The sequence below is a fragment of the Triturus cristatus genome, chromosome 12 (genome assembly GCF_964204655.1).
Source record: "Triturus cristatus chromosome 12, aTriCri1.1, whole genome shotgun sequence".
Lineage (NCBI taxonomy): Eukaryota > Metazoa > Chordata > Amphibia > Caudata > Salamandridae > Triturus > Triturus cristatus.
The window spans coordinates 141,888,728-141,912,487 of record NC_140595.1 but is presented as its reverse complement, the minus strand read 5'-3'; the positions used below and the strand labels follow the sequence as shown (position 1 = coordinate 141,912,487).

General features: G+C 52.4%; 1 pseudogene across 1 annotated transcript in view; it reads left to right on the top strand.

Moving 5' to 3' along the window:
- The first annotated feature begins 4,081 nt into the window (after positions 1–4,081).
- Positions 4,082–23,760, top strand: part of LOC146772916 (leucine-rich repeat and immunoglobulin-like domain-containing nogo receptor-interacting protein 1 pseudogene) — a 138,617-nt pseudogene continuing 118,938 nt past the window's right edge. Inside the window, exon 1 of the transcript XR_014972104.1 lies at positions 4,082–4,315. The product of XR_014972104.1 is annotated as a leucine-rich repeat and immunoglobulin-like domain-containing nogo receptor-interacting protein 1 pseudogene (transcript). The remainder of the gene's footprint in view (positions 4,316–23,760) is intronic.

The following is a 23,760-nucleotide window of genomic DNA, read 5'->3' as shown; positions in this document are numbered from 1 at the left end:
ACGCCGCTGGGAACCACGCTTGTGCTCTCCAACACGGGGATATCAACATCACCTCCGCTCTCTGTCTGCGGATCTGCGGTAACACTCTCAGAATCATGGCGAACGGAGGAAATGCATACAGCATGCCCGTCGTCCATGACTGAAGGAATGCGTCCGAGTAGCTCGCCAGAGGATCTGGTCTCCAACTGTAGAACAGAGCAGTTGTGTATTGATCCTGGACGCGAAGAGGTCTATCACACAAGGACATCTCTTGATGTCGAGTTGTCAGAAAATCCTGGGATGAAGACGCCAGTCGCTGGAATCTCGAAGAAAATGAGAATTCCAATCCGCCACCACATTGGAACTGCCCGGAATATACTCCGCTGTCACTGAAATGTGGTTAATACCAGGCGGAAGCCCTGATCTTGCTTCGGGACAAGAACACTGTGCTGGTGAAACCGTGAGGGTGAGGTGTAGTTTGCACAATTGCCCCTTTCTGCATCAAAGATGCCACTTCGCTGTCTATAAAAGACGTCTCTACTTGGGAAAAACGTAGTGGTAGTGGTCTGTGTGTTTCTCGAGGTGTGGCATAAAAATCAACCTGAAAATCGAGTACTGTCTGCGGTACCCAAGGGTCGTATGTTACAGTTTTCCATCTGTTCAGGAACAAAGCAATCTGACCCCCCACCTTGACATTCCCATACTGAGGCAGAATTACCTGAATAGTAAGAGTCTCTGTCGCTACCCTGTCCTCAGTAGCCTCCCTTCTAGAATCTGCCACGACCCACACGATTTCTGGTGGGATAAAAATTGGACCTTTGGGCTCCTCCTCTGCCTCTCTGTTCGGAACCTCTGGAGGCCTGATTGGATCCACGACCGGGCGCTCGACCTCTGTAGCGACCGGCCCTGGTAAAAAGGCCAGCATTGAAAACCTTCTTAATATTGGCCTGGGCCTTATCCAATGCAGAGAAAGTGGCGACATATTTACCCAGTTCCTTCACAAACTTGTCGCCGAACAAAAGACTATTGGCCAAAGTGCCAGCGTCCGTTGAGGCCATGTCAGCCAATTGGGGGTCTATGCACATTAAAAATGACCGCCTGCGCTCTGTTGAGATTGCGCAATTGGCATTGCCCAAAAAACACAGGGCCCTCTGTGCCCATTCCAAAATTTCCATCACATCTAGCAGTGTGTTAGTATCCTTGGCGTGCACTGCCGCATCCAGGATCTTAGTAATCGGCATTTTGTCATAGAATGGTTCTCTTACTATTCTTACACCTGCGTCTTGTGTTTTTTTGTATTTTACTACTCTACTCCGATTTTATTTAACTTCCTAACACCTTTCTGGTTGTCTTAGTGCACCCTACACCACTATTTTTTGACAGTCATTTGAAACTTTCAGAGACTCATTTCTGCATGCCCACTGTATTTCAATAGCACACTGGATTTTCTCTGCACAGAGCTCTTTTGACACATGACACCATCATATCAGCCGAAAAGAAACAATTACTTTTCTTGTCAGTCTCCAATAACGGGCGTGTTTATACCATCTCCCTAAATATTTTATTTGCAGTTCTGTGTTACATTTGTAAGTGGTGTTTAGTTAGTTAATGTGGGAGTAAAGTGTCTATGTAATACTTATAGAGCTCCTTAGTTTTCTGTGCGGTTCTTTGAAGTCAGCAGGGCAGGGAAACTCAAACCCGATAAGCATCATGTAATATATTCAAAGCTTGCTTGAATCGGAGCGGGGGGGGGGGGAACAAGCCTTGCAGCAGCAGGGAATGCAAATGAACGTTGCTATGGGTCTCAATGGCGTAACGGAACTTGAAGGGGGGGGGCAAGGTACATGGAGGGGCTCTGCTCCAGCTGTTTGGTCAGAGAACTGTGCGGAGGGGGCACCCTGAGGCTACCCCCCCCCTCCCCCGGTCGCACCGCAGGGGCTGCGGGGGGCCTGTGTTACATCACTGGGTCTCATTTACTTCGCTGTAAGAGGCAGATACGCGGATTTAGGGCTCCCTTCTGCAGTGGTACAGATTTTTTGCAAGTGTGGCTGTGGCTAAACCACAGTGCATGAGTAACAGGGCAGCTTCACTTTTTTTTTTTTTCAGAAACCCCAGACATCGTGGGATTGTCCCAAAAAGTAAAACGCTTCTTCCAGAAGAACGAGTTACTTACCTTCTGTAATGATGTATCTGGTAGAGACACAGTCTAGCCGCAGATTTCTTGACTTAGAATATTCCGCAGGTGTCAGACTGCATCCGGAAAACTTTTTCCCCAGCAGTACCTCTGCACGCCGTAGGGCGGCGTCGCCCAGCTCCGCCCTGACGTCGTCCACAGAAGTGATGTCAATGGAGCCATATCGGTCCCCACCCACTCCGACGTGAGCACTGGGTCTTGCATGGTGCCCTAAACAGACTCATCGGAAAATCAGAGGTATCTGATGGATTCAGTGCTTGAAATGGAGAGATATGAGTGCAGGTACCCTGTACCAGAGGGCCTGCTTGTGTCTGAAAGTGTCGGTACTCGACAATTAAAAGTATAATGTCACTCTTGAGAGGTGCCGGTACTTTCTCATTAAAAGTATTACGTCACTCTTGAGTAGTGCTGGTACTCTCCAAATAAAGTATTACGTCACTCTTGAGAAGTGCTGGTACTCTCCAAATAAAGTATTACGTCACTCTTGAGAAGTGCTGGTACTCTCCAATTAACAGTTTTACGTCTCTCTTGAGAAGTGCCAGTACTCTCCCTCTCAAAATAAAAAAGTGCTGGTTCTCAGTACAGGCCAGTACCGGCCCATTTAAAGCACTGCTGATGGTATTAAATAATGTGGTAAACAGAGTGCGGCTCATAGGAAATCCGTGGAGTGTCGGCAGATTCCATATTTCCAGCAAACAATTAATGAGGCTTTTGGTGAATTAAGAGCGATAGTTAATGATCAGCTAAGATATCATCTGTGAAAAGGTTGAGTTAGTTCTTCTATAAGGGAGGAGACCTGTTCCCGATTCAGGATTAGAAAGCACAATTTCAGAGGAGGAAACAGAATTCACAGGACTTTCACATGGTGAGGGCTACGTCTTTCACCAACGAATTTGGGGGCATATCAACAACAGCCGGCGATAATTATCGCTAAGCGCACTTAGCGCTAGGATAATTATCGCCGGCTAGCGTGGATTTTTATCGCTGAGATAGCGTGCTATTAGCAACGCTTATCTCAAAAGCGATAAAAATCCTCACGCTAACAGGCTAACGTGAGATTATCGCTGGAAACCCAGCGATGATCTCACGTTAGCTTGTTGATAGGGACAGACAAACTTAGCCATGATATTCTCCTTCCATAGGATATCATGGCTAAGTCAGAAAAATACCAGACGTAAAAAAGCAGCGTTAAACGCGGTTAGCGCTGCTTTTTTTTTGTCTCTAACAGGGTTAGCGACATTCTTGATAATAGGAGAAATGTCGCTTAGCGACATTTCTCCTATTATTTTACTCTGGAACGCCCCCTTTGCATCTCATTAGAGATGCAAGGGGAAGCGTAGAGTAAAAGGGTGCTAACATGCAAATTTGCGTGTTAGCACCCTGTTGTTGATAGGGCGCTAGTTTTATCTCTCCTTTTTTGGCTTTTAAAGCCAAAAAAGCAGAGATAAAGCCCTTGTTGATATGCCCCATTATAATTGAAAGCAACCGAGTCATTTGTGATTGTTGTAGTCCAGTCAAGCCCCTTCCTCTCTCCCAGGCAGAGAGAGTTAACCTAAATGTTGTTTACAGCTCAAGTATGCAGAGAGGTAACCACACACTGATTATTTCATATTGTGCCCTGCAACTTGAGCCAGGAGTCCAAACACTCCCTTTGTCGGACCGAAGCTGAGGAATTAACAAATCTATAATGCAGGAGGCGCGCTGCTAATATTTCAGGGGGGGGGGGGCAGGATAATACAACCGGACGTAGAAGATGGCGCCCTTCCAAGTGCCCCTTGAAGGAAATGCCAATCAGTGAGACGAGATTCAGAAGGCTTGCGACGCAGCTAGGGGGAGGGTGTAATGTCCCCAGCTCTAACAACGTGTGCCGTTTCCTCCACAGGTGGACTTGGACTGTCACACAGCCTGTTTCTGAGCCACGAGACCGGCTTCTGCGCAGCCGCTGCGACCCAGCACTTCCCTCAAGGCTCTGATTACCACTTCAAGAGACTCCACCGAAGTGGGATAACAAAGGACATCTCCACCGGACCAGACACGTCCTGAGGCGGAACCTATTCTGACAGACACCTTCCCGAGCACAGGCTCTCCATGACGACACATACCGGTGCCAGTGGGGCTCCTGCGCAAGTTCTTCAGACTAAAGTAAGAAATAATTGAATATTTTGGTATGTCTGTGGACCTTGCTTGTTTATGTATTAAATGACTTTCAGTAAGTCCGATAGGTTGTAGTTTAAAGGCAAGAGCGTCTGACTTTGAAGCTGAAGAACCAGGATCGAGTCTCGGCGTCGGCTCAAGCATCCTGTGACTCTGGGCAAATCACTTAATCTCCCCGCGCCTAAAAAAAAAAAAAATGAATGTGTCCGTCTGTAATGCAACTGGTGCTCATTTAAAGCGCTCTGATACCTTCGGGTCAAGTTAGCGCTATATAAATCTGAAATGCAATAGAAGAAGATAATGTATACGTGCGAAATTCTATGGCATTTAATGGGTCGAATTTCAATTATTTAAGAATAAATGCATTGTTTTCTAACGGAAAAATACCTTTCACACCAGTTTAGGTTATTTGGAAACTATAAAATTGCCCTTGTTGTTAGCCACCCAAGATCTTCAACTTTGCGATTTCAAATAATACGCGATATGCCATTTCCTCTTGAAAATATTAATATACACCATTCAGGTGCCCAGAATGCCAGTGGGACAGTGAGTGGCTTCGAGAGCAAGTGCCGGTAAAAGTCCACGAGTGAATACTTCGTTGGTGGAATGACTGCGCGCGTTTTTCAGCTCCCGATGTCCCATTCATCTCTGTGCAAAGCTCCGAGCCCTTGTGGAGAATGACAACAGATTTCGCAAGACTGGCTGGAAAGGCTGGAAGCAGCGGACATTCTTAAGTGAAAATGAGTGACCCTCACGCTTGAGTAAAGCATCCGATGCCAGTCAGCGGCTGTGACCGCCGCACAAGTAAGTGCCCGGTGAGCTCACCTGCCAGAAATGGGAAACTGGCCTCAAACGGTGTGTCGCTTATGTCCCACTAGGAATGAGTGGGCATCGCCACAGTAGGAAAGTGTCAGCACTCACTCAACGAGGAAGCAAGCTTTCTGAGCTCAGTCCAAGACGACTAGACCTATTCAGGCAAGATTAGTTCACACTGCTTCCCGCACTGTTGTGCAACCATTAACACTGCTACCCACTGGCATCCTGCAACCAATCACACCTGCATCTAAACTAATGCCTCTGGTTTACAAAGCGCTTCGAGATCACAGCAAGTGCTAGAAATAACGCTACTCCCAAATTCTCGGGTCATTCTCTTATTATGCCGTTTTACGTATTTTTGTTTCTTTGATAGGATAGGGAGTAGATAATCTCAATAATTTATCTGTGACAGGTAGTAGAAACATTGAGCAGTATTTTATTTATCAGATGAACCTATCGTAAACAAATAAAATCATCCTTCATAGCTTTAGGAACTATGGATATTGTACTGGAAAGGTTAGCAAAATGTCTACGGTCAGGGCTAGTTTTAGGTGTAGTCACTGAACTAGAGAGATGTGAGGGTTCTACAATGAAAAGAGAAAATTAACTAATGTGTTTTAAGAATGGGAGGTGTGTTGTTCCCCCTTGAAAATGATGCACGCAAAGGAAATGCACGTAAACATTAAATGATGTGTGAAAAGTGATGCTGGATGGTGCTTATTAACCAGTTGTGCAAAAACATGTTTGCTCTTTTAATCACAGGTTACTTTAAAATTGCCATTATTCATTTAAATTCAGGCACCTGTTCACCAAGGATTTGTGGTGGCGCTGATTCGAATAGCTTTTTAGAGCACCTACAACAGACAAAAAATCATCAGCATCCTAAAAACAAAAGTAAGGTTATATAGTAAAAAAAAAGAAGCATTTGCCATGCAAAAGTTAACGCATTTGCAAGAGTTAGAGCTATTGGCGTTGTAAAAGACAATGTTTTTTTACCTATGTGTTGTGGTTTGGGGTGTATTGTATTGTAATTGCATTTATGTAGCTCTTACTACCCCTGACGAGGTGTCGAAGCACTTTTTCTCATGCTACTCCGCAACCCATAAAGGATTAGTGGTGAATTAGTAGAGTGAAAATAGGAAAGTAATTTGAGTGGTGGCTAGGTTAGTCAGTTATTCGGATTGAGAAGGAGAGGGGAGGGATAGAAGAGGGAAAAAGGTTTGCATTTATATAGCGCTTGCTACCCTTGATGGGGTGTTGAAGTGCTTTTTCGGCGAGTAGAACGCTACTTCGGAACCCAGAAACTATTAGTGGTGAATTAGTATAGTGAAAATAGGAAAGTAATTTGAGTGGTAGATAGGTTAGTCATTGATGTGTTTCTGTGTGTAAGGTTGACAAATATTTGGGCAGATTTCGAAATACTCAAACTCCACCTATTGTAGTGGATGTCTGAGAATTGGAGTGGAATTATGTGGGTTGTATTGGAATTGTTTGTTCTGGAATTGTGTGCGGTGGAATTTAGAGTGGGGAGTATATTTGTGTAGTGGAATTATGTGGTATGGTGAATAAATAGAGGTGAGAGCTGCATAGAATGCTGCAATAAAATGCAAGCAGCTAAGGGCTGCTGAAGCTGAGCACACACCCACGAAAGCTCGACTTAAAAACGACAGAAAGAAAACACCTGGAAAAGGGCCAATAATATCATGGAATGCAAGATGAGCTAAAATATGTGTTAAGTAAACAGCAACTCCATTGCGGTCATGTATTACTTTAAGGGTGTTTACAGCAACAGTTGAGAAATCAATCCTTGTTTTGGATATAACATTAGAACTCGAATAAAGGGCCTATTTCATGCTCTGTCTCTGTTCCTTGAGTCTAGTCGGGTGGGGAAGAACAATGTTAATAATCTGGCACTTTCATTTGTGATTATGTTGTCAGCTAGCCTAATAAATCTGTAAATTATCTCCCAGCCCTGCACTGCCTGAAACTATTTCTGTAGTATTTCAGTCAGGACTTAAGAGTTCAGGTAATGTTGCTCCAGGCAGTGGAAGTTCTGCTCTCTCTACTGGCCCTTAAAGCATACATATACTCCAGGAAAGATTTTTTAAATACTCCCTCTTGGGTTTAAACAATCCACAAACCTTTTGAGGTCTCGCCTAGGCAGCGAATGTGTGGCATGTGCTGTCTCTTTGAGACATGCTGCATCTAGAATGTGGGATTGAAGCACCTCCCATCTTTTTCATTGGGTCCTGTTACTGCCCTTCATAAATGGCTGCTTTTGTTTGGTGAATACGCTTAATAGTCCTTCTTTTTGGACTTTTGTAACCTCCCATGAGAACTGCCCCTGTTACCTTACTCTTCCTTTTATTAATCTCTATGAGCACTCTCTTTTTAGCTTGCCTGCCTCTGCTTGTGTTTTACGCAGGTTTGAGGAAAAGTTTGCTCTGCTTGTTTATTTAATACTCGAAAACTTCTAACTTCCAAGCTGTCAGCGCTGCCCAGTACACCCCCGCCAACCCCACACACACACACGAGGAATGATGACTGGATTCAAAGTCGTAAACTGAGTTAATGGTGGAGCCGAGTCATGAGCTATCTCTTCACAACACAGATGCTCCATTCAGGGCTCAGCTCTGCCATTATTTCAATGTACAACTTTCAAATCAGTCAGCGGTCTGAATTCCGTCTTGCCTCGCCACAGTTTTATAAGGGCATATGTGTACTTTCAAAGACTGAGATCATGCTCGATGTTTTTAGTGATCCGTCCTCCGAATTTAAAACAAGCTTCGACCCGAAGGTTTTGCAGCGCATAACATGATCTCCAGGTACCTTACATTCATTTAGGTAATTTGCTTACACTTATAGTTTTTTGGGATGATGCTGAGACTCGAAACTGGTCGCTCGTGTAATTTTACAGCCTTTGGTGCTTTGTAAGCAGTTGAGCCACTCAGCCTGTACCCTGTCAAGGTATGTCAAGGTATATGTTACTGCAAGCTCCGTTGGTACATGCGCTCGTTGCTCTTATCTGAGTGTGACACAACAATAAACCTTGGCAGGACCAACCCAGCCTCTCATCCTTCTGACTTTAATTAATGGGGTAATAATTAACACTTGTGGAAACTGTGGGAATCCCTACCCCCACTCCACACACACACACACACTCTCTCTGACCACACTGCATGCAGACACACGTAACTCCTTGCTCCTTCGTTAAATGTAATTAACACTTTGGGGAACGATGTGGAACCTGCTTGTGTGTTGTGGACTTTTTCTTTTTTTTATATACTGCTAATTGAAAGCATAGCATTGGCCTGCTGTATATGTTCTTCCCTGTTGCTATGGGAACTTTTCCTGGTGTGGAAAGACTGGTATAAAAGTGCTAGGTTGCAATCCTTGTAATATGGAGCACAGCATGCTAATCCCATGCAGTTTGTACCTGAAGCAACACTGCATGTCTGAGGCTGGGAAAAGCAGTGGTGGCGAGTTGTTTCACTCTCTGATGGGTGTGAATGCCGTTTCTCAATGTGGCGGTGCTTCTACTGTGCATTTTAGACTTGACACACCATTAGCGTACTCGCAGACTTGGCCAGTTTATTTCAGTTTTTCACAGTACTACCTGCTCCTTCATTTGCCTCAGCCAGTCGTCTCAGTCGTCTTTCATGCCTCCCACTGACTATCCCATTCCCTACTATTTTGCACGTCTGTATTCTATTTGCTTGCAATCTCAAGCACTGAAACGCCTCATTAGGGGTTATACACACTATATAAATGCAAATACAAGTGCAAGAGAATCAGCAAGAGCCCATTTTCCACCGTCTCTGCAGCCAAGGTGGCCAGCAAAACACACAAGATGATGGACGGAATGTTGCGCAATGGCAAAACATTCACCCCCAGTCACAGATCTGGGTTTAATCCATCGTTATTTTGCTCACCACGCCACCCCAGTTCAGACATGGCCATATGCAAATCAGTCTTGACCCTGTGCCTCATGGGAGCAGTCCAGCCCGAACTGCCAAGCCATGTCTTCCCTGGACCGGAATCAAGCATCCTAGGACCGGTTTCTGGCTATCAGCCGTCATCAGCCAGGATAGCTTGACTCCAGTGGCGTAGTGAGCACGGGACCCACGTCTGGGCATACCCTTCCCACATAGGGTGAACAGCAAAACACACAAGATGATGGACGGAATGTTGCGCAAAAACATTCACCCCCCAGTCACAGATCTGGGTTTAATTCATCGTTATTTTGCTCACCACGCCACCCCAGTTCAGACATGGCCATATGCAAATCAGTCTTGACCCTGTGCCTCATGGGAGCAGTCCAGCCCGAACTGCCAAGCCATGTCTTTCCTGGACCGGAATCAAGCATCCTAGGACCGGTTTCTGGCTATCAGCCGTCATCAGCCAGGATAGCTTGACTCCAGTGGCGTAGTGAGCACGGGACCCACGTCTGGGCATACCCTTCCCACATAGGGTGAACAGCAAAACACACAAGATGATGGACGGAATGTTGCACAATGGCAAAATATTCACCCCCAGTCACAGATCTGGGTTTAATCCATCGTTATTTTGCTCACCACGCCACCCCAGTTCAGACTTGGCCATATGCAAATCAGTCTTGACCCTGTGCCTCATGGGAGCAGTCCAGCCCGAACTGCCAAGCCATGTCTTCCCTGGACCGGAATCAAGCATCCTAGGACCGGTTTCTGGCTATCAGCCGTCATCAGCCAGGATAGCTTGACTCCAGTGGCGTAGTGAGCACGGGACCCACGTCTGGGCATACCCTTCCCACATAGGGTGAACAGCAAAACACACAAGATGATGGACGGAATGTTGCGCAATGGCAAAACATTCACCCCAGTCACAGATCTGGGTTTAATCCATCGTTATTTTGCTCACCACGCCACCCCAGTTCAGACATGGCCATATGCAAATCAGTCTTGACCCTGTGCCTCATGGGAGCAGTCCAGCCCGAACTGCCAAGCCATGTCTTCCCTGGACCGGAATCAAGCATCCTAGGACCGGTTTCTGGCTATCAGCCGTCATCAGCCAGGATAGCTTGACTCCAGTGGCGTAGTGAGCACGGGACCCACGTCTGGGCATACCCTTCCCACATAGGGTGAACAGCAAAACACACAAGATGATGGACGGAATGTTGCGCAATGGCAAAACATTCACCCCCCAGTCACAGATCTGGGTTTAATCCATCGTTATTTTTCTCACCACGCCACCCCAGTTCAGACATGGCCATATGCAAATCAGTCTTGATCCTGTGCCTCATGGGAGCAGTCCAGCCCGAACTGCCAAGCCATGTCTTCCCTGGACCGGAATCAAGCATCCTAGGACCGGTTTCTGGCTATCAGCCGTCATCAGCCAGGATAGCTTGACTCCAGTGGCGTAGTGAGCACGGGACCCACGTCTGGGCATACCCTTCTCACATAGGGTGAACAGCAAAACACACAAGATGATGGACGGAATGTTGCGCAATGGCAAAACATTCACCCCCAGTCACAGATCTGGGTTTAATCCATCGTTATTTTGCTCACCACGCCACCCCAGTTCAGACATGGCCATATGCAAATCAGTCTTGACCCTGTGCCTCATGGGAGCAGTCCAGCCCGAACTGCCAAGCCATGTCTTCCCTGGACCGGAATCAAGCATCCTAGGACCGGTTTCTGGCTATCAGCCGTCATCAGCCAGGATAGCTTGACTCCAGTGGCGTAGTGAGCACGGGACCCACGTCTGGGCATACCCTTCCTGTTGGACCCGGCCTCGTGGCGTGGTCCTTAACCCCCTGGATGGTGGCCGTTCCCCGCCCCGGCCGTCACGGGCCACCCGTCTGAACTACACCAAGGCCCTTCACCCGGAGCTGCACGTGGTCGCATACTCCTCGTGGCTCCGCCATCTTGTTGGCCTCCACGTCACGCCGTGCACCAGCCGGCACGACCCCGCTCAACCCGGCCTCGACCCCAGCGAAGCCCCGACATCGAGGCACCACGAACTAGCCAGGGGGTGCCGCAGGAACCATTCATCGCCCCCGGCGGAGGACAGTATCGATGGGACCCCCAACTGTCCTCCCCTCTCGAGGTGTGATCGCCCTGCAACTCCCATGGGCCTGGCGCCTCTCCTGCTGGGCGTCTGGCCACCTCCACCCGGCCACTCCGCCCCCTCGGGCGCATAGGTCCGGACATCAAAGGGCTCCAGACCTATATCTGGGGCGACCCCACCACAGCTCGGCAGTTGTATCCCGGAGTCGAGAGCCCTGCTGATTGAATCGCGGCTGACCCTACGGAGAAGAACTCTTGTCGGAACCATCACGAGCCCTGCTGACTGCGTCGCGGCTCCTTCTTGTGAACCCTTTCTGAACCACCTGGAACATCGGAGCCCTGCTGACGCTGTCGCGGCCCAACCTCGCTGAAACCTTCCTCGGAGCCCTGCTGACGACGTCGCGGCTCGAGCTGAGCAGAAACCATCTTGAGAGCCCTGCTGATTGAATCGCGGCTCTCCACGAACTGTACGCCAGAGCCCTGCTGACGCCGTCGCGGCTCGACCCCTCCGAGATCGGAGGTCCTCCAGCTTGAGGATAAGAACTGGGCCCCGGGTACCCTCGTACCGCACTCCTGCCAAAGACTGACCCGCTACCCCTACCCTTCCAAAGAGACACTGAGACTTTTGGTGGATCCCTCGATCCCTTCGTGTAAATATTGACCTCGTAACCTTTTGATTGCTGATAAAGAATTGCTTGTCACCAGACAACCTCCTTGAGTCCTGTGTGGTGGTGTTACTGTGCTAGTGCGTGATAGGAGAAGGATCTCTCAGGAGACTTCTCGGCAGCGCTCGGCTACTTCGTGCAGTGAGAGGGCCCCCCTTGGTGGTCTCACCGACTCCTCGGGTCCGCCTTCCAACATTTGGTGGCCAGCGACGGGATCCGAGCCGAACGCAGTACGTACCAGCCAGTACCCACTAGCTACCCATCCAAACGAACAGTAATCATGAGCAGCCAGGAAAACAACGCGACAATGGAGTTCCAGCCCGAACGGCTGGAAGAATATACGCACAAAGAGTTAAAGCAGTTCTGCAAAGACAAAGGCATTGCAACCACCAGCCTAGGTACCAAAGAAGAGATGCAGAAAGCTCTGAGGGCATGGTTGGAGGCCGGGGCAGGCCCCTCCCAGGAAGAAGGGCCCTTGCCCCTGACGGAGACCGCAGCAACCGCACTGACTCCGGCAACCGGAGGAAGAAAGAGCCTAGAAACCGGCCTCTCCGAAGAAGAAATACGAGAGCGGGAAAAGGTCCGGAGCCACGAGCTAGAGCTCGCCCGACTGCGGCTGGACGGCGAACTCCAGCTGGCAGAAAAGAAACTGGCCCTCGAGCAGCTACGCCTTCAAGAAGAGATAGAAGAGAAGAGACGACACAGGGAGTTGGAGGAAAAGAAACTAACTCTTGAGCACGAGCGCAGGCTCAAGGAACTCGAGATCAAGGCCAAGAACGGAGGGACCGACACCCCCAGTACTAGAGACACTCTACCGCCTTCCGAGGCCAAGGTACATATCCCGAAAGAGGTCGTCAAGGAGTATTACAAGAATGACGACATCCAACAATGGTTTAAGGCCTACGAGGTGGCCATGACCTCCCATCGGGTGCCCCAAAAAGACTGGGGCGCAGGCCTGTGGGGGCGATTCCTGAGTGAAGGACGGGACACGCTGCTCCAGCTACCGGAGGAGGTGATGACCTCCTACGATCACATGAAGGAGGCCCTGCTCACCCGCTACGGGCTAACAGCGGAAATGTACCGCCAGCGGTTCAGAGACTGCAAGAAAATCCCAGGTACCACATGGGTGGAATATGTGGACTTTTTCAGTCGGGCCCTAGAAGGGTGGATCAAAGGAAGCAAAGTAACCACCTACGGGCAGCTGGTCGACCTCATCGTGTGGGAACATCTTTCCAACAATTGCTTCGTGGAACTGAGACAGCACCTCCTCGACAGCAAAATGACCGACCCGCGAAAACTTGCCGTCGAGGCCGATCGATGGGTCAACTCCCGGGTCCCCCGGAGCTCAATGGGGGAGTACCAGAGGAACCCCAACGGACCCCCACGACAGCGCGGTGGGGGGGGAGGGTCGAACAGGAACCGAGACCCTCCCGCCGGGGCCCCCAGGAGCCCCCCCCGAGGGCCACCGCAGTCACATCTCTCCCCGAGCCTAGCCCGAAGGGTGGGCCCGGCCCGACCCGGACCACGGCCACCAGTGACCTGCTATGGCTGCCAACAAACCGGACACTTTGCCAGCGATCCGACCTGCCCTCTGAACCGAAGAAACGGGGCCGGCGGGCCCCCGCCCCGGCAGCTGACAGCCGCCGCCTTGGGGGGAGGAGAAGAGGAAGAGGAGGCCCTCGACCGAGAGAACACTGAGTGGGAGCCGGCAGCCATGTCCCTGGTCTGCCTGGGTAGCCGAGAGATGGTACCCTGCGCCCCCATCCCAACCAACACCCAGAAGTACCGGCAGCAGGTCACGGTCAACGGGCAACGGGCCGAAGCCCTTCGCGACACGGGCGCCAGCATCACCGCTGTCCGCTGCCACCTGGTGACCCCTGAACAGATTCTACCGAATGTGCTGTGCCCCGTACGGACGGCCGACAACAGTGAAAGCCTATGCCAGATGGCCCTGGTCCCCTTCGAGTGGGGAGGGGTGACGGGCCTGCTGAAGGTGACAGTGCGCGACGACGCCCCGGTCGACTGTCTCCTGGGGAACGACTTGGAAAGTTCCCCCTGGGCTCAAGTAGAGCGACGAGAGCACCTCCGAATGTTGGGACTGGCTGATTGGGCCTGCGCCATCACCCGGTCCATGACCGCCCAGGCCCCCCGCTCATCCTCGACCTCCGGGACCACCCAACCCGAGGGGCTCACACCCCCTCCCACCAGCAGCGAGGAGGAGGCGGACACCGACCCTGGGCCCAGCGAATCCTCCCCCGAAGAGGTGGCTTCTCCGAGCGTCCTACCAGAGCTGACGCAATGGCAACACGAAGGGGGCCCCACCCGAGAGCAGTTCCAGCAAGAGCAACAGTCCTGTCCCTCTCTCGAAGGGGTCCGACAACAGGCGACCGCGCAAGCCAACGGTGACCAGACCGGCACCCACTGGATCTACTGGGCCGAGGGCCTGTTGTACAGTGAACAGAAAGTAGCAGAACTCGGGGCCAGCCGCGTGTTGGTGGTCCCCCTCCGCTTCCGGGAGTTCCTTCTCAACCTGGCCCATGATGTGCCCCTCGCCGGACACTTGGGGCAAGACAAAACGTACAGTCGTCTGGTGACCCACTTCTACTGGCCCCGGATGCGGAGAGATGTGGACAACCACTGCCGGTCCTGCCAGACCTGCCAGGCCAGCGGAAAGGTGGGGGGTCGGGTCAAGGCCCCCCTCCAGCCCTTTCCCGCCGTCAGCACCCCGTTCGAACGGGTCGGAATCGATATTGTGGGACCCCTGGACCCCCAAACCGCCCTGGGCCACCGCTTCATCCTGGTCCTCGTGGACCACGCCACCAGGTACCCGGAGGCGGTCCCGCTAAGAACTATAACGGCCCCTGTGGTAGGCCGGGCCTTGATGGGAATCTTCTCCCGAGTGGGATTCCCCAGCGAAGTGGTGAGCGACCGCGGCACGAACTTTATCTCCAGGTACATGCGGTCTCTGTGGCAACAGTGCGGGGTCACCTACAAGTTCACGACCCCCTATCACCCTCAGGGGAACGGACTGGTTGAGCGGTTCAACCGAACATTAAAAGGGATGATCCAGGGCCTGGAAGAACCCCTCAGGCGGAAATGGGATGTCCTGCTGCCCTGCCTCCTGTTTGCCTATCGGGAGGTCACGCAGAAGTCCCTTCGGTTCAGCCCGTTTGAACTATTGTATGGACACCCGGTCCGCGGACCGCTCAGCCTGGTCAAGGAGGGCTGGGAGATGACACCCCGAGGCGCCCCTCCTGACGTCTACCGATACCTCCTGACCCTCCGAAACCAGACCCGCAAGTTCCGAGCCATGGCCGAAGCCAACCTCGAGGCCAGCCAGGAGGACATGAAGCGGTGGTACGATCGCAACACCTCTACTGTAGAATTCGAGCCAGGTCAGAAAGTATGGGTCATGGCCCCGGTCGAACCCGGCGCCCTCCAGGACAAATGGACCGGGCCCTTCAAGGTGGTGGAGAAGAAAAGTCCCGTCACATACCTGGTCGATCTGGAGTCCCCCCGGAACCCCCTCCGGGTCCTACATGCTAACAGGCTAAAACCCCACTTCGCCCGGACCGAACTGAGCCTGCTGCTGGCGACCGACGAGGGGGGCGAGGACGACTCCGAGCCCTTGCCCGACCTCTTGCAATCCGACATTCACGATGGATCGATCGAAGGGGTCCAACTCGCCTCGTCCCTGACCCCGGAACAGCGCAACGACTGCCAGCAATTACTGCGGGACTACGCAGCCCTCTTCTCTCTCACCCCGGGGGTGACCCACTGGTGCGTCCACGACGTCGACACCGGGGAGAGCCCCCCCATACGACACAGAGCCTACCGGGTGCCTGACCGAGTGCGGGCCTGCATCCAGGCCGAAGTAGCGAAGATGCTGGCCCTGGGGGTCATCGAGCCTTCCGACAGCCCGTGGGCCAGCCCTGTCGTCCTGGTGCCCAAGGCCGCAGCTCCCGGTCACCCCCCGGAGTTGCGATTCTGCGTGGACTACCGAGCCCTGAATACAGTAACCAAGACAGACGCACACCCGATACCCCGGGCCGACGAACTCATCGACCGCCTAGGGGCCGCTCGCTACTTGAGCACGCTGGACCTCACCGCCGGGTACTGGCAAATCCAGCTCACCCCCGGCGCACAAGAAAGATCCGCCTTTTCGACTCCGGATGAGCATTACCACTTTCGGGTGATGCCCTTCGGAATGAAGAACGCCCCGGCCACCTTCCAGAGACTGGTGAACAAGGTTTTGGCCGGGCTTGAGGCCTTCAGCGCGGCCTACTTAGATGACATTGCCGTGTACAGCAACCACTGGGCCGAGCACCTCCGTCACCTGAGGGCCGTCCTGGCCGCCCTCCAGCAGGCCGGGCTCACAATCAAGGCCAGCAAATGCCAAATCGGCCACGGATCCGTGACCTACCTGGGCCATCAAGTGGGGAGCGGGCAGGTGGCCCCCCTCCAAGCGAAGATAGAGGCCATCAAGACCTGGGAACCCCCCACTACCCAGACCGCTGTCCGGGCCTTCCTGGGCCTCACCGGATACTACCGGCGGTTTATCCGGGACTATGGGAGCATTGTTGGCCCCCTCACAGAGTTAACGTCCAAAAAGCAGCCCAAGAAGGTACACTGGACACCCCGCTGCCAAACAGCCTTCGACACCCTAAAAACAGCCATGTGTACTGCTCCGGTGCTGCAGGCCCCGGACTACCAGAAGGAGTTCGTAGTACAGACGGACGCCTCCGAGTATGGGATCGGGGCCGTCCTATCCCAAACCGACGAAAAGGGGCTCGACCGGCCAGTGGCCTTCATCAGCCGACGACTACTGCCCCGAGAGCAACGCTGGAGCACTATTGAGCGCGAGGCCTTCGCTGTGGTGTGGGCCCTCAAGAAGCTCCGGCCCTACCTCTTTGGCGCCCACTTCCGGGTCCAGACCGACCACCGGCCCTTGCAATGGTTAATGCGAATGCGGGGCGAGAACCCCAAGCTGCTGCGATGGTCCATCTCGCTACAAGGGATGGACTTTGACGTCGAACACCGGCCCGGCAATGACCACGCCAACGCCGACGGCCTGTCCCGCTTCTTCCGCCTTGACGAGGAGAATCCCCAAGGAGATGGGTGACTCTCCATGCCTTCGGCTGGGGGGGACGCCTGTTGGACCCGGCCTCGTGGCGTGGTCCTTAACCCCCTGGATGGTGGCCGTTCCCCGCCCCGGCCGTCACGGGCCACCCGTCTGAACTACACCAAGGCCCTTCACCCGGAGCTGCACGTGGTCGCATACTCCTCGTGGCTCCGCCATCTTGTTGGCCTCCACGTCACGCCGTGCACCAGCCGGCGCGACCCCGCTCAACCCGGCCTCGACCCCAGCGAAGCCCCGACATCGAGGCACCACGAACTAGCCAGGGGGTGCCGCAGGAACCATTCATCGCCCCCGGCGGAGGACAGTATCGATGGGACCCCCAACTGTCCTCCCCTCTCGAGGTGTGATCGCCCTGCAACTCCCATGGGCCTGGCGCCTCTCCTGCTGGGCGTCTGGCCACCTCCACCCGGCCACTCCGCCCCCTCGGGCGCATAGGTCCGGACATCAAAGGGCTCCAGACCTATATCTGGGGCGACCCCACCACAGCTCGGCAGTTGTATCCCGGAGTCGAGAGCCCTGCTGATTGAATCGCGGCTGACCCTACGGAGAAGAACTCTTGTCGGAACCATCACGAGCCCTGCTGACTGCGTCGCGGCTCCTTCTTGTGAACCCTTTCTGAACCACCTGGAACATCGGAGCCCTGCTGACGCTGTCGCGGCCCAACCTCGCTGAAACCTTCCTCGGAGCCCTGCTGACGACGTCGCGGCTCGAGCTGAGCAGAAACCATCTTGAGAGCCCTGCTGATTGAATCGCGGCTCTCCACGAACTGTACGCCAGAGCCCTGCTGACGCCGTCGCGGCTCGACCCCTCCGAGATCGGAGGTCCTCCAGCTTGAGGATAAGAACTGGGCCCCGGGTACCCTCGTACCGCACTCCTGTCAAAGACTGACCCGCTACCCCTACCCTTCCAAAGAGACACTGAGACTTTTGGTGGATCCCTCGATCTCTTCGTGTAAATATTGACCTCGTAACCTTTTGATTGCTGATAAAGAATTGCTTGTCACCAGACAACCTCCTTGAGTCCTGTGTGGTGGTGTTACTGTGCTAGTGCGTGATAGGAGAAGGATCTCTCAGGAGACTTCTCGGCAGCGCTCGGCTACTTCGTGCAGTGAGAGGGCCCCCCTTGGTGGTCTCACCGACTCCTCGGGGTCCGCCTTCCAACACTTCCCACATAGGGTGAACAGCAAAACACACAAGATGATGGACGGAATGTTGCGCAATGGCAAAACATTCACCCCCAGTCACAGATCTGGGTTTAATCCATCGTTATTTTGCTCACCACGCCACCCCAGTTCAGACATGGCCATATGCAAATCAGTCTTGACCCTGTGCCTCATGGGAGCAGTCCAGCCCGAACTGCCAAGCCATGTCTTCCCTGGACCGGAATCAAGCATCCTAGGACCGGTTTCCGGCTATCAGCCGTCATCAGCCAGGATAGCTTGACTCCAGTGGCATAGTGGCCAAGGTGGCAACAGCAGTCCAAGTGCAAATGCCTCCGTGCTCCCAACAGAGATGAATACTGCACACGTTAATGGTGCTGTTTAACCATAAAAAAGCCACGCACAGCACATCTTACCTCTCCTGACAGGCACGTAAAGCAAGAGTAATACAACAGAGAGGAAATGGTTCCCGTGCTGTTCAGATGCTTTGTAGGCTATATTAAGGAAAGGGACGTTCAAGCTTAAGCTCATTAGGAATTGCAGAATTTCCACATTGTCGCCAACATGTGGATAATAAAGCTCTTTCGGGGTTAATTTACATTCATCGTGACTGTGACTGCAATTTACCGCCTCTCGTTCCACGCACCCGAAGATCCCTCTGCTCAGCCCAGCTCTCCCTTGCGACGGTACCACGCATCAAGAAGACTAGAACAGGAGCACACTCCTTCTCTCTCCTAGCGGCCAAGGCCCGGAACTCTTTCCCTCTCCACCTCCGACTGACACCAACACTCTCCAAGTTCCTGAAGGACCTCAAGACCTGGCTCTTCGACAAATCAGAGTGAACATCCAGGAGCTGCTCCCCTCCCCCAGCGCCTTGAGTTCCTCTTCGGGTGAGTAGCTGTGCTTTATAAAACACTTGATTGATTGATTGATTGATTGATTGATTGATTGATTGATTGATTAAAAAAGCTGGGGGTAAAAATGAAATGCTGACGTATGCATACATATTGTATGTAGAAGCTGTTTCAAAGCAGCAGGTACTCGTTAGTAGCTCTTATTAGAAAGCTGTTTAAATAACATGTGTGATACTGGGTTTAAAAACAGACTTTATTTATTCCCTTAATGCCTCCTCTGTGTGTGTATATTGATGAAAGCTGTCATTCTTCGCCCCTCATTTGATGTTGATTTTGTCCTTCTATTTTGTCGGGTAATGTCCCAGTTTTTTGCTTTAAAAGTCTGATCACCCTACTGAGTCCTGGCTCTCAAGATGTCCCATGTGATCCTAACCACCTGGAGCGGGAGATATGTGGTAGGGTATTAACTTTTTTTTTAACACTGATATATACCATTCTTTATAAAAGATGCCTGTATTTTACTAAGTAAATAAGTTAGCATGGACATTTAAATAAAAATGATATTTAGCTTTTTGCGAACATCTATCCATTCATTCACCGCACCGCACCCATCCATTTATTTATCTACTCATCTATCATCCTTCATCCATTCGACCAAATATATGGCGCTTAATCCATCCTCGATACACAGCCAGCCCCCATATCCACTATCCATCCACCCATGGCCTTTACCCTTCCACACTGTCTATTCTCGTATCTCTTCAATACTGACAGTCACAAACAGTGCACAGAGGCTGTCGTACACTAGAAAGTGCTGGAAGAGTGCATATATTAACGCTAAAACAACATCTCTAAGGGCCATATCAGCAACGGCCAGCGATAATTATCGCTGGCCGTGCTTAGCGATAATTTTCTTATCGCTGGCTATCTCTGCTTTTTATCGCCCTGGTAGCGCGTTATCATTAACGCGCTTCTCCAGGGCGATAAAAATTCCAGAGATAGCGATGTTATCGCCGTTTTGCAGGGAACATCGCTGGTTTTTCAGCGGTGTTCCCTGCAAAAGGGCGATAACCTTGCTGATACGACCCTGTGGTCGTATCAGCATAATCCACCCCCAATGTTAGGGGTGGCTTAGTCAGGATTTGAGAACACACTCGTTTTTGGAGAAAACAGCAGTTTTCTCCAAAAACTAACGTCTGCTAAAATGCAAGGGCATCCTTGCTGATGGCGCAAAGACGCGTTATTGCTCTCCTGACATGTAGTGTATGTCAGGAACCCCCACTGTGCATCTCATTAGCGATACAAAGGTAGGCGTAGTTTAAAAGGGTGCTAACATGCGAATACGCATGTTAGCACCTCTTGCTGATAGGGCGTTGGTTTTATCTCCGCTTTTCTGTCTTTTAAGGCCAGAAAAGCAGAGATAAAGCCCTTGATGATATGCCCCCAAGTACAGGCAAGGACATCTATTTAATAATCTCATAAGATCCAAAAAGCGAGACCTATTGCCTATGCCAATGCTTATTTTCTACCAAGGGCTCCCGCACTTTATCACGCAAGCTGGCAAACAGCATCTGCATGATTACATGAGCAGTACCAGTCCACAGCCTGCACCGATTTGACATTTTCACTGCCTGCTGAGAAATAGAGAGAGTCTGGAGAGCGCAGCGATGGTAATAGGGAAATGCCAAGGCTGCCCGGGGGGCCACGTAGGGGACCCTCCAACAGGGCGGCCACCTTAGTGCCAAAGGAAGGCACACCAGTCAGCCCACTAGTGCCCCAGTCTAGTGACCAGGGGATCGGTCGGCCGCATTACTTCCGGAGGGGGGGTAAGGGTACAAATACCTTTCCCCGCCCACAAGGCAACCTCTTGCCTGCTGCCCGTCTCGCTTTTCGGTCGTCGGAGTCCCTTCGTTGCCATCTATGTTGCGGACAACGAGGTTAGTTTGCACCCCAACTCCCCATTAAAATTCTGCGGTGGTGACCCTCTCCCAGCATGGGTCGAGTCCACCCGTTTTTATGTGCGGGGGTCGGGGCAGGCAGTGCGGCAAGAAATTTAACTCGTGGCGAGCACTTGGCTCACCGACTACGCCGCTACGTAGAAGGGCCAAGCTGCACACCTCGGATGTGGTCCGTCGGCTTAATCTGCCGACTCCGGTGTGGGAAAGTAGGGCGAGCCTCGCGGGCGCGTCCACATCCGGTGAGTCTGGGCCAATCACTTATCCCCCGTGCCAGATGGTGTAATGTAATCACGGAGCACAGGTATAGCGCTCTACTTCCGTTTAATGCTTATACAGTGCTTATGTCTAGCGCTACAATCCTTTGTGCGGTGCTCCAGGATGGCAGCGCGGCTAGATTTGAACCTATGGAGAGCACCTGGCTCATGGCCCCCGGCGCTACGGGGGATGGGCCAGGCTGCACGCCTTGGCTGTGGTCCGTCGGCTCAACCGGCTGATTCCAGTGCGGGAAACTAGGGTTCGAGCCACGTGGGCGCGTCCACATCCTGTGAGTAGGGGCAAATCACTTACCCACCCGTGCCAGACTCTTCAATGTAAATGAGGTGTTCAAGTTAGCGCTCCAATTCTGAGCAATGTTTTAACGGTGCTCATGTATAGCGCTACAATCCTCATGTGCGGGGCTTGGAGCAGGCAGAGCAGCTAGATTACGGTGCTCATTTAGCGCTCTAATCCGTATGTGCGGGGCTCGGGGCAGGCAGCGCGGCTTAATAATGACTCATGGTGAGCACCTGGCTCACGGCCCCCGGCACTACGGGGAGGGGCCAGGCTGCACGCCTGGGATACGGTATGTTGGCTCAACCTGCCGATTTGGGTGCGGGAATCTAGGGTTCGAGCCTCGAGGGCGCGTCCACATCCTGTGAGTCGAGGCAAACCATTTATCCACCCGTGCGAGACTGTGTAATGTAATTACAGTGCGCAAGTATAGCGCTCCAATTCTTGCTTTGTTATACGGGGCTCATGTCAGCGCTTCGATCCTCATGTGCGGGGCTTGGGACAGGCAGAGCGGCTAAATTCACGGGGCTCATGTATAGCGCACCAACCCGTATGTGGGGGCTCGGGGCAGGCAGCGCGTTAACTTATGGCGAGCACCTGGCTCATGGCCGCCGGCGCTACGGAGATGGGCCAGGCTGCATGCCTTTGGCGGTCCGTCGGCTCCATCTGCCGAATTCGGGGCGGAAAGCGAGGGTTCGAGCCTCGAGAGCGCGTCCACATCCTGTGAGTCTGGGGAAATCTCGTGCCGACTTCGGTGCGGGAACTAGGGTCGAGCAGCGAGGGCGCGGCCAATTCCTGGGCGGCTGGGGACATCCCGTGCCGACTTCGGTGCGGGACTAGGGTTCGAGCATCGAGGGCGCGTCCACTTCCTGTGAGTCTGGGCTAATCACTATCCCCCCGTGCAAGATTGTGTCATGTAAGTACGGTGCTCAGGAATAGCGCTCCAATTTGTTGTAAGTTTTACGGTGCTCATGTTTAGCGCTCCTGGGGGGGGGGGGGGAACAGGCGGCGTCACCTGCTCGGTCGTGCCCCCCCCCCCTCCCTCTTTGAACAGGCATGCCGGCGTGGACATCCGCCCTGAATGCACGCTTCCTGTCCCAATCCGGAAGTTAAGCAGGGTCGAGCCGGGTTAGCACCAGGAGGGAAGACCGTCTTGGTCTTCAGGTGCTGTAGGCATTCCCAATTCATTGGTATTCCTGGTAGACACATGTTGGGGTGGTTGCTCCAAGGGGGGGCCTGAGACAGGCAAGCCGGCTGCCTTGGGGGGCGCGAGGGGACTGCTGCGCGGCGGGTCCAGTGACAGGGCTGCGATGTTTAGACCGGGACACAGGCCGTGCTAAGGTCCTTGGGTATATTAAAAAAATATATATATATATATATATATATATTAAAAAAAAAAAAAGTGTTAAAAGATCCATGTTGGGCGCTACCTTGGAGGGGGAATACTAGGCCCGAGGAAATCATGAGAATGCCCTTGAGTTGTTTTGCATCCAGCTGCAATGGCTCCTCAGGCCGCATGGCAAGAGGCCGAATTGCTTGGCTAGGCTCTGGCGGTGGAGCGCGGGAAGGACTAGGTTCGGGCAGGTGTGGCTTGCGCCTGGTTTGCACTGCGAAGGCCTCTCGGCGCGCTGAGTGTTTCTGTGCGGGCGAGGTCTCAGGGTGGCCAGTGCACTCTGGTCACTTCAACTAGTAGTATCATGATCACTGGCTGGATCTAGCGTTGCCGTAGCTCAGTCAAAGGGGCACTGCGTTAATTAGGGTACCTTTGTGCATTTTCAAAATAGCTGTAAACACTCTCGCGCTAGGCCAATGTTGAATGTCACCTCACAGGCCCATTCTTACAAAAGGGATGTGGCTGGCTTGGGCGTTCCAGCACTTCACTTGATTGTGGATAACTCGGTGTCCGTTCTGTTTCTCGCCAAGGTGGCACAGCGCACTCTCATGCGCCTGGCGTTCATTCTAGCAATACCACCTTTGCAATACTGCACCGGTAAAATGTATCAAAACCTTTTCAAGACCAAGGGGATAGCAGAGGAGGTATCATCCCACTCCGATTCTATGCAGCCTGCAGGTCGGGGTTGGGGCCCTGCTTCTATGTAAGCTTGTCCGAAGGTGTTGGAGCGTTTAGGAAACGACCCGTGAATTGGAATAGGGAATTCAGTTACACTATTTACGTGATGGTGGCTCTTGATGTGTGTTTACCCGTTAAATGAGTCTGCCTCAGAACCTTCCAGCAGCTCTGGACGTC